Source organism: Quercus robur, chromosome 5 (assembly GCF_932294415.1).
Source record: "Quercus robur chromosome 5, dhQueRobu3.1, whole genome shotgun sequence".
Classification (NCBI taxonomy): Eukaryota; Viridiplantae; Streptophyta; class Magnoliopsida; order Fagales; family Fagaceae; genus Quercus; species Quercus robur.
In genome coordinates, this window is record NC_065538.1 from 45,949,430 (window position 1) to 45,959,219 (window position 9,790).

Consider the following 9,790-nt stretch of genomic DNA (forward strand, 5'->3'; position numbering starts at 1 on the left):
GACAACATTTGTTTCAACACTAGGATATTCTAATTAATACCTTAAATTGTCAACTAAAAAACGCGTGATAGAGAGACGATAGGCTCTGATTATTATTTATTCCAGGAAAGAAAGGGATATCTTTGAAAGTCGGTAAGAGTAGAGTTCCCTTGAATTTCCGTCAATGCCTTGGTGGTGAAGGAAAAATGTACTCTTGCTGAGATTATGAATACTTCAAACTCTCAAGATGCGTGTCTTGGACTCCAAAAGAATGAAAAATCGGATTGTAGTTATCAAACAATTAATGCACAAGCTTTTACTGGAGCGCAAGTCTATTCATGTTGATCTGTATGTGAACAGACAAGAATTATCAAGGAAAACCATATGGTTACACACATATCACTGACGTGTGCAACCATATGGCGCTTAATTTTTCATTTTAAATCAATAGATAAGATATCATCGATATTTTTTTTCTAACTTTGGTTGTTTTATATCATTATAAATCAATAGATAAAGAGGGGATGAATCTGTTAAAAACGCGAAGTGGTATTAATTAAACTACAATGTTCTTGATATATCATTATAATTTATATATACGTCTGACATGAACGTAGATACATAAACATTTTTTTTTTTTTTATCAGGGGTGGCTGCATATTGGGCCTTAACCTAGAAAAAATTATTATTATTATTATATATATAATTTAAAAAATTTATGATTTTTTTACCCTTTAAAAAATTTTGTGACCACCCTAAAATTTTCACAAATTTTCATAGGCCCAACATAATTAAACTTTGAACAAAATTTGGTAATAAACTGGGTTATAGACTGATATTACAACTCTACTCAATATTTTTTTATTAGATATGAATTTTTACAAATCTACCACTGGATTACATTTTCTTCATATATCCTCCATAATTGCAAAATTTCAAAAAAAAAAAAATCAATAACTATGTCATGATCAATCAAATAACTAAATTTTGAGTTTTTGTAGTCTAAAATTATACATAAAAAATAATTTTATAGACCAAATAGTAAATAACATTTGATTGAAATGAAATTTGATATATGTTTTAAGAACATAAAGAACATGAAATACTACAGTTAGATTTTCAAAATATATAGTCATGTTAATTTGTTAGTGAGAGTTGTAATTTTAGGCTACAACTAAGTTTGTAACCAAACTTTGAATATAAACATTGGTCCACTTAACAATATATTAGGTTCTTACAAACAAGAAGAAAAAGTCCAAAAAAAAATTTATTTAACTAATATTTTGAAATAGATGTAGCTGGATTAATAATGAGACTATCATGCAATATTTAAAAAATAAAAAAATTAAAAAAAAAATCTTAGAAGGAAATTGCAAGACTTTATGTATTTGCATTTTTTTTTTTTTTTTTTTGTATGTCAATATATGAAGTTATCTTTTTATTAGATTTTATGTAATTTAATTTTCTTAATTGTCACTTTGGAAAAAAAATCCTAGAGGCGCTACTGTTTTTCTTCTTTTTTTTTTACCCCAAATAAACCAGAGCAATATAATTAGTTATTGGTTCGATCGTGACCAACTTAAAAGTAATAGAATTAAACATGAAATTTGATGAAAACTTGTATTAGTCTTTGGCCTGAATTTTTTTTTTTTTTTTTTTTGAGAAACAGTCTTTGGCCTGATTAGCGTCTCCTCTACGTGTCAACCCCTCTTTGTACGAAAACAAATAAATCGGAAGAAGCGAGACGTATGTAACAGGATACATATTTGTATTAAATTGACAAGGAATGTTGGTCAAAATTATATATCATATATGAACAATTTGACTATCCTTTAATTAAAACGGCAACGCAATGAACTTTGTGAGGCTATGAATTGAAATAAGGAGATTACGTGGTCGAACTGTCACCCTTTGTATCAATGTAATATAATAAATTTTTTTTTGATAATCCAACGTAATATAATAAATGTTTGACAAACATTACTGCGTACAAGAATATAAGCTAAGCTAAGCTAGAACAGAGTTATGTGCTTATTTTCCACGCACACCTCCTGTGCAGTGGCGGAGCCACATGTATCCTTTGGGGGGGGGGGGGGGGGGGGGGGGGGCCTCCAAAATTTTTAATTTTTTTTACAATTTAAGTATATTTTATAAATATTTAAAGGTTATATGAAAAAAAATAAGAGTTGGCCCCCAAAAGAAAGCATAGATCAAATAATTTAATAATTTTTCCTAAAAAGAGAGAGTTTGGAGTTGATATACAATTGCAATAGAATGAAATAGTTAAGTAGTAAGTTTTGTGAGCAAATAGTGGAAGTGTAGAACCCTAATTTTTAGCTCAATTTCAATTTCAATTAGTACGTTCAAATCATTTAACATTGATAATATATGCAATTTGATTGAAATTTCCTATTCTCAAGATTTTATCAAGAAATAGAAAAGCTCATATAATACTTCAATTATAACATTATGATATTGATTTGTCAAACATGGATGAAGTTTTGCAAACAATTTATATATTTTATATTTTCACACACACATATATATATTATGTGGATTTTTTTGGGGAGTGCCTATTTTTTAATTTTTTTTACAATTTAAGTATATTTTATAAATATTTAAAGGTTATATGAAAAAAAATAAGAGTTGGCCCCCAAAAGAAAGCATAGATCAAATAATTTAGTAATTTTTCCTAAAAAGAGAGAGTTTGGAGTTGATATACAATTGCAATAGAATGAAATAGTTAGGTAGTAAGTTTTGTGAGCAAATAGTGGAAGTGTAGAACCCTAATTTTTAGCTCAATTTCAATTTCAATTAGTACGTTCAAATCATTTAACATTGATAATATATGCAATTTGATTGAAATTTCCTATTCTCAAGATTTTATCAAGAAATAGAAAAGCTCATATAATACTTCAATTATAACATTATGATATTGATTTGTCAAACATGGATGAAGTTTTGCAAACAATTTATATATTTTATATTTTCACACACACATATATATATTATGTGGATTTTTTTGGGGAGTGCCTATTTTTTATTTGAGTTTATCTTGAAAGAATATATAGTTTGCCCCCCCCCCAACTTAAAATTCCTAGCTCCGCCACTGCTCCTGTGTACACTTTGATACAAATTACAAAGGGTAACATGAGACCCTGCCCTCATGCCATGTGGAATTTACATGTCTGTAAATCTTTCATGCAATAAAAGAGTAGCTTTATAAAAGCGTTTCATTAACGGTTAATTAAATATAAAAGAATCTGGGTAAGGTGCAGTTAGCTGAGAAGGCTGAAGCATTGGCGGCTCGAAGGGCTGTGATTTTCGCACGGGAGCTGAGTTTATTTAACATTATTGTCGAAGGTGACTGTCTTCATGTAATTCAGGCCTTGAAGCGTAGTGGCCCCTGTGCTCTGTTGTTTGGCCATATCATTGATGAGACTAAAAGGCTTGGACGAGTGTTAAGAAGTTGTATGTTCCAACATGTTAGGTGGGATGGGAATAGATTAGCTCATAGTTTAGCTAAAAAAATAGTTTTATCTGCAGACCTTGAGGTTTGGGTAGAAGATTTACCCAAGGATATGGATGTTGTTTTCCAGTCGGATCTTCCTTGAGTTTGGTTTTTTGTTTTGCTTTGTAGTTCATTTTTTTCTTTAATAAAATTTCGCTTACCTTCTTCTCAAAAAAATATAAAAGAATCAAATAATATATGTACCCATAAAAAGAAAAAAAAAATCAAGTTATATATGAGAGCTGTTTGCAAAAATTATATTCAAGAGATGCACGACAAGTCAAATCAAGGCTTTTTGGAATTGTAATTTGAGCCAAATAGGAAGGTATATATACATGAAAAAAATATATATTATTGTATGAAACGGTCTCATGAGATATTCTCATATATGCATAGACCATGTAAAATTTTCTTGATCCCATCAATCACTTGAACTTAGCAGTATGTTTAGTTGGATTGAAAGGTGGATTGAAGGAAAGCAAATGAAGGAAAATGGAATGGAAAATTTAAGTTTTTCACTATTTGGTTCACAGTGAAAAAAAGATTAGAAAATTGGAGATGCATAATCTCTCTAAATTGGGAAGAAAATGAGAAAGAAAAAGGGGTGTGGATGGTGGATGACTCATCTACCATTTTCTTTATACTAATACTACTCATTGACCTGCTTGTTTCCACACTCCACGGTTTTACTTCTTTACATCATTTTTTTTTTTTTCCCTAGTAAACATGGAAAATGTAACTAACACAATATAGTTTTTTCTCCCTATTCATTGTTAAACTAATAACGTTAGGGTTGTAAAGTATTATAGTTGTTTTGTCTTATAAATAACTAAAAATATGTTTGGTACACTATAATAGATTCTATGATAGAATGGTTATTCACAAGGAATAGTCATTGATCATTTGGTTGGATTTTAATTACATGGAGTTGTTATCATTAGGAATAGCTATTCCTTAAATTGAGGAATATATATTCCTCCCTATAATGGATATAATAGTCATTCTTTAATATATGTAATAAATTTTGAAATTATTATATTTTCAAAATATAATTTATCTCTGTGCACAATAATTAGAAAAATACTATGTTTAAAAAAAAAAAAATAGATTTGTAGTTTTATTTCCATTTCACAACCAAACCTACTAATAGGAGTAGTTATTCTATTACATTACCTTATATTTCCAATGATAAAGATTATCATTCCTAATGCAATTATCATTCAATGTGTCAAACATACCCAAAATGTTGTTTAAGTCTTTTTTAGCTTAATAATTAAAAAATATATATTATTAGTTGTTTTTGGAATAATTATTAGAAGTATTAAAAATTAATTTTATATAACAAGGGCATAATAGTAAATTCATGCAAATTACAATTTTCATCCTCTCATGTTTTCTTTTCAACCAAACAACGAAAAATTATATTTAGGAGAAACCACCACCCCAAACCCCCCCTCCCTAAACTATAAAATTGAGCAATATCCCCCCATAACTATTGAGAATGAGTAAATACATTGTTGGAATATTACACAACAAAATTAATAAAGTACCCTCGAGAAGTGCAAATGACTCAATTGTCAATAGGGGCAAAGTGCAAATAACTGAATATTGAAGAAAAAATTAATTCAAAAGATGTTTATTTATTGAAGAAAAATTACTTAATTTATTAAACAAAGTATTTGATTAAAATGTTTTATGTATGCCTTGATTTTAAAAAATGTTATATGACATTTTTATTTTGAATTAACTTCAAAGTATCAATGTATGTATTTTCCATCTTAGATTTCATTTTTAGCTATCAAAGGATTAGTTGATAGTAAATGAACTTAAAAAGTATATAGCATTGTACTTTTTTTTTATATATATATTTGGCAAAAATGCAAAACTGATCCTCTAACTTTCACATTTTTTCATTTCAGTCCTCTAACTTTTAGTTTTGTCAATTCAGTTCTCTAACTTCCAATTTTTGTCAATTCAGGACTCCGTTATAACTCAGTTAGTGCTGCCGTTAGAACCACTAAAACGACGCCGTTTTGCATGTGTTTTTTTTTTTTTTTTTTATAATTCGGAATTAAAAGAAAATAAGACAAATCTGAAAAAAAAAAAAAAAAAAACGAGAAAACATTCGTTCCCCTTCCCGGCTTCCCCTGAATCAAAACAAAACAAAGGACCCAAATCTAACCCGTGTAACTTTGAGAGAGAGAGAGAGTGAGCCGGCCGCCCCTGCTCTAGACCTCGCCGGGTTAGACCGAGACGCAGAGAGTAGAGGAGCATCACCGGAGTGGTGGTGGTCTGTAGGTGTCACGGTGGAGCTTGGATGCTCCGATTCCTTTACACCGTTGAAACCGAGGTCTAGGAATAAGGGTAGGCTTAGATCGGGTCTGGGTTTGAGGCATTTGAGGGATGAACCACCGTGAAGTGGTGGTCGTTGATGATCGGAGAGGAGCTTGAGTTGTTGACCATGGAGAGGTTTAGAGAGAGCTCATGTCGAGATCGAAGAGAGAGAGAGCTCGGTTTTAGAGTGAGAGAGAGGGCTCGGTGAGGTTTATTGTGGAGGCTTAGGGTCAGACCACTGTCTGTGGTGGCGTTAATGTTCGAAGAGGGAGCTTGAAGGGTCGGCCGGCCATGGAGGTCCGTTTTCTTTTTCTTTTTTCTTTTTTTCTTTTTTCCAGATTTTTTTATTTATTTTCTTTTAATTCCGAATTTAAAAATTAAAAAAAAACACACACATGCAAAACGGCGTCATTTTAGTGGTTCTAACGGCAGCATTAACTGAGTTGTAACGGAGCCCTGAATTGACAAAAATTGAAAGTTAGAGGACTGAATTGACAAAACTGAAAGTTAGAGGACTGAAATGAAAAAATGTGAAAGTTAGAGGGTCAGTTTTGTATTTTTGCCTATATTTTTTTTTTGAAAAAACAATATATTAAATCCAACACATTGATTAGGAGATATTACTATAATACATTATGTTAAGATTTTTTTTCTTGACTAAATTAGGAAAGTTAAAATTTATTTTTAATAAAAAAGTTTTGAATTTGAAATTGTGAAAATTAGAATTTGAAATATTAATAAAATATGACACATTTAGTTGTAACTCCCCCCCCCCCCCCCCCTCCCTTATGGCTTGTTTGGAAGTTTTGAGAGGAAGGAGAGTAGTGGGGAGGAGAGTAGAGGAGAATGATTCCCCTCCACCTTATTTGGATGTTTTTAAAATTAGTAAGGGGGAAGAGAGTAATTAGCCATTCCCCTTATTTGGATGTTTTAAAAATTAGGATGGAAAGGAGAGGAAATGATTAAAATAGACAAATTTACCCCTATTTGAAAATGAACTTACAACATTGATTTATGATTAATTTGTTAGTATATTATTCTTTTTTGATAATTTTTTTATGTGAATTAAATAATCAACATTAGTATATAATTAAATATTTTTTCTACTTTTTTATTATATTAAAAAAAAACCATCTTTAATTGATAATAAAATAAGAAAAAAAATGTTTGGTTTGTTTGTTTACTGAAAAAATCAACAAAATATTGAATTTTGACTATTTCAATAATCACAGCCATCCCACCAGGTTGAATATTACGGCAAGGGCTTACAATGACATTGAAACATAAGAGTTTTGGTTAATAAAAAATATCTATTCTTTATTTTTAGAATCAATTGAATGGTATCTCAAATAAGAAAAATCTGAAATAATAAGCTTTGAAATTACTTTTAACTGTACTATCTGGACCACACAACCAAGAATAAAATGCAATCATATCTTATATTCTTATGGAATAAATAAATTGTTATTCATTTATTCCCTTGTGTTTTCATAATGTCTCAAACTATCACTCTTCCTTTTAGTATACACACAATACACAACATAAATAATTGAAAATCCAATAGTGCTAATGCTAATATAACTGCTATTAACGTAAGAAAAAGAGCACATTGGTGGGCTCTTAAAGCCTCACTGTAGAAGCCTAGAGGGCAAGAGCTTGCGGTGATGTGATCCTCCTCCTTAGGCGCTCAGCAATAATGAAGGCAAGCTCAAGAGATTGTGAGCATTGGCAGTACAGCCAATTTTTGAATCAAAGGCCTCATATGACATTGTATCATGCCTGACAACTAAGAAGTGAAAAGCATAAAAATGAATGTAAGCAGACAAAGTTTTCAAGCCACTGAAAAAAGGACACTGTTACAATGAGCTATGACCATTTTTTTTTTTTTTTTTATAAAATGCAAACAAAAACATTGAATTAACAAAAACACTGTTACAATGAGCTATGACAATGTAAGCAGACAAAGTTTTCAAATTGACAAGCTCTGTATCCAAACTTGGTCCACCAATACCAATTCTTGCCACTATTTTTTTTTTTTCTTTCTGGTTTCGGGACAAGAAATTTCAAAAAGAAAAAATAATTTCAATACATTATCAACAACCAAAAAAAAAAAAAAAAAAATCATAAAAAAGGCTCACAATTACAATACCAACACAAAACCATACGTGTACACAAATCTTTCAGCATAATACAATTGTTTTGAAATTGCAAACAAACACTTTTTTTTTTTTATAAAATGCAAACAAAAACATTGAATTAACATCAAACTCATGGACTGTTTGAGAAGGAAGTTTAGGAGCTAGACTTACACTCTGACAGTGACCTTGAAGACTCCTGTAAGAGCATTCAATAGCTCCTCTACTTCTGTTTCATCACTGGCTCACTAAATTACTTATAAAAGGCACATAGTTGGTATCAGATTTGAGACATAACATTTTACTAATGGCAAATTTCCTTCAAGTCACCATGATGGAAATTTTGCAGCTCACAAACTAGCAATTTGGGCAGAAAACTACAAATAGGGAGCTTCCCATTTTATGAGTACTGTTAATGGTTATATGCACCTCATGCTCATAGCTTTCATTTCAATCTGATCTTTAGGATTTACTATTCCCAATATAAGCACGCAATAACAGTTGAAAGCCTGGATAATTGGAATTTTGGATTACCATAATTGGTTTGTTGAAATGCTAATCACACACACACACACACACACACTTATCAAATCAAATATCACATGCATTAGAACAAATGTGCCAGAGACCAAATATTAGACAGAACCATTCAAATCTTTGGGTAGCCAAACTCAACCATATGACCATATACATTCAACAAATCATTAACAAACCTTTTTCTGTGAAACATAAACCTGTATTTTCATTGAATTCTTTTTATCAAACACTTTAACCCTAAAACCAGATTCTGATTATAGACACAAAGAATTGTCTCATCTTTACAAGAATCAGCATCAAGAAAATGCAATCGATTTTTGTTCTATTACTGCAAAAGCCAAAGCAAGAAAGCAAAGACCAAGAAAGACCCAGCTCTCACGAAACTAGTTTGGTGATTGATGATTCCATTGCACCCACACCCAGAGAACTCGATCTTGTACTTCTTGGTCATATTCGGATACACTAAGCTATAAACACTAAGCTATTATTTATGCTATAAACACTAAGCTATTATTTATGCAAGTTCATTATCTAGACTCACTCAAGCACTTTATCAAACACGTTATGAGCAATACTTTGAAACTTTAAAATTTTTTAAAAAAAGCCCTCAAATCCGAAACCCACCCACAAATAACATGTTATTACCCCATAAAATCACAATTAATAAGAAATTACCCAATAAAATCACAATTTTAAGAACATAGTTATTTGATTCAACTTAAAAGAAACCCATGAAACAGAAATTAAAAATAGAGTTTACCTTTGTGAGAGAATGGTAGGCGTGAGAGAGAACAGTGAAGAAGTTGTGAGAGAGAGAGAGAGAGAGCCAGTGTAAGCTGAGAGAGCCGAGAGAGCTTGAGTGCCGAGAGAGCTTGAGAGAACACAGAGAACATAGAGAGCTTGAGAGAACACAGAGAACATAGAGAGCTTGAGAGAACTGAGAGCTTGAGGGTTATAGTGTTTTTTTTTTTAACGTTAAAATGCCTTGTAATTTTTTTAATATAATAAGGGTAAATTAGGTAATTTACATATTTAATAATTTATGTGCTTTACTCTCCCTCCAAATCTCTCCAATTTGGGGGAATTAAAAATGAGGGGTTGGAGGTAGTTGAAACCCCTCCAAATCCCTCCCCCTCCTTCCTTAAAAAACTTCCAAACAAAGTAAATGAATTACTCTCCTTCCCTCTACTCTACTCCCCCTCCTTTTTTTTTACATCCAAACAGGCCATTAATTATTATGTCATTTGCTTCCCCTTTAACTATTGGGTCATTTGCATTTTTATGCTCAAGGGTA

General features: G+C 31.0%; 1 long non-coding RNA gene across 1 annotated transcript; it reads right to left on the bottom strand.

The window, feature by feature from the left end:
• Nucleotides 1–7,242: 7,242 nt before the first annotated feature.
• LOC126726099 (uncharacterized) lies at nt 7,243–9,372 on the bottom strand. Its single transcript, XR_007655687.1, has 2 exons — nt 9,257–9,372; nt 7,243–7,610 (listed from the first exon to the last, which is right to left on the bottom strand). It is a non-coding gene; the product is annotated as an uncharacterized LOC126726099 (long non-coding RNA).
• Between the last annotated feature and the right edge of the window lie 418 nt (nt 9,373–9,790).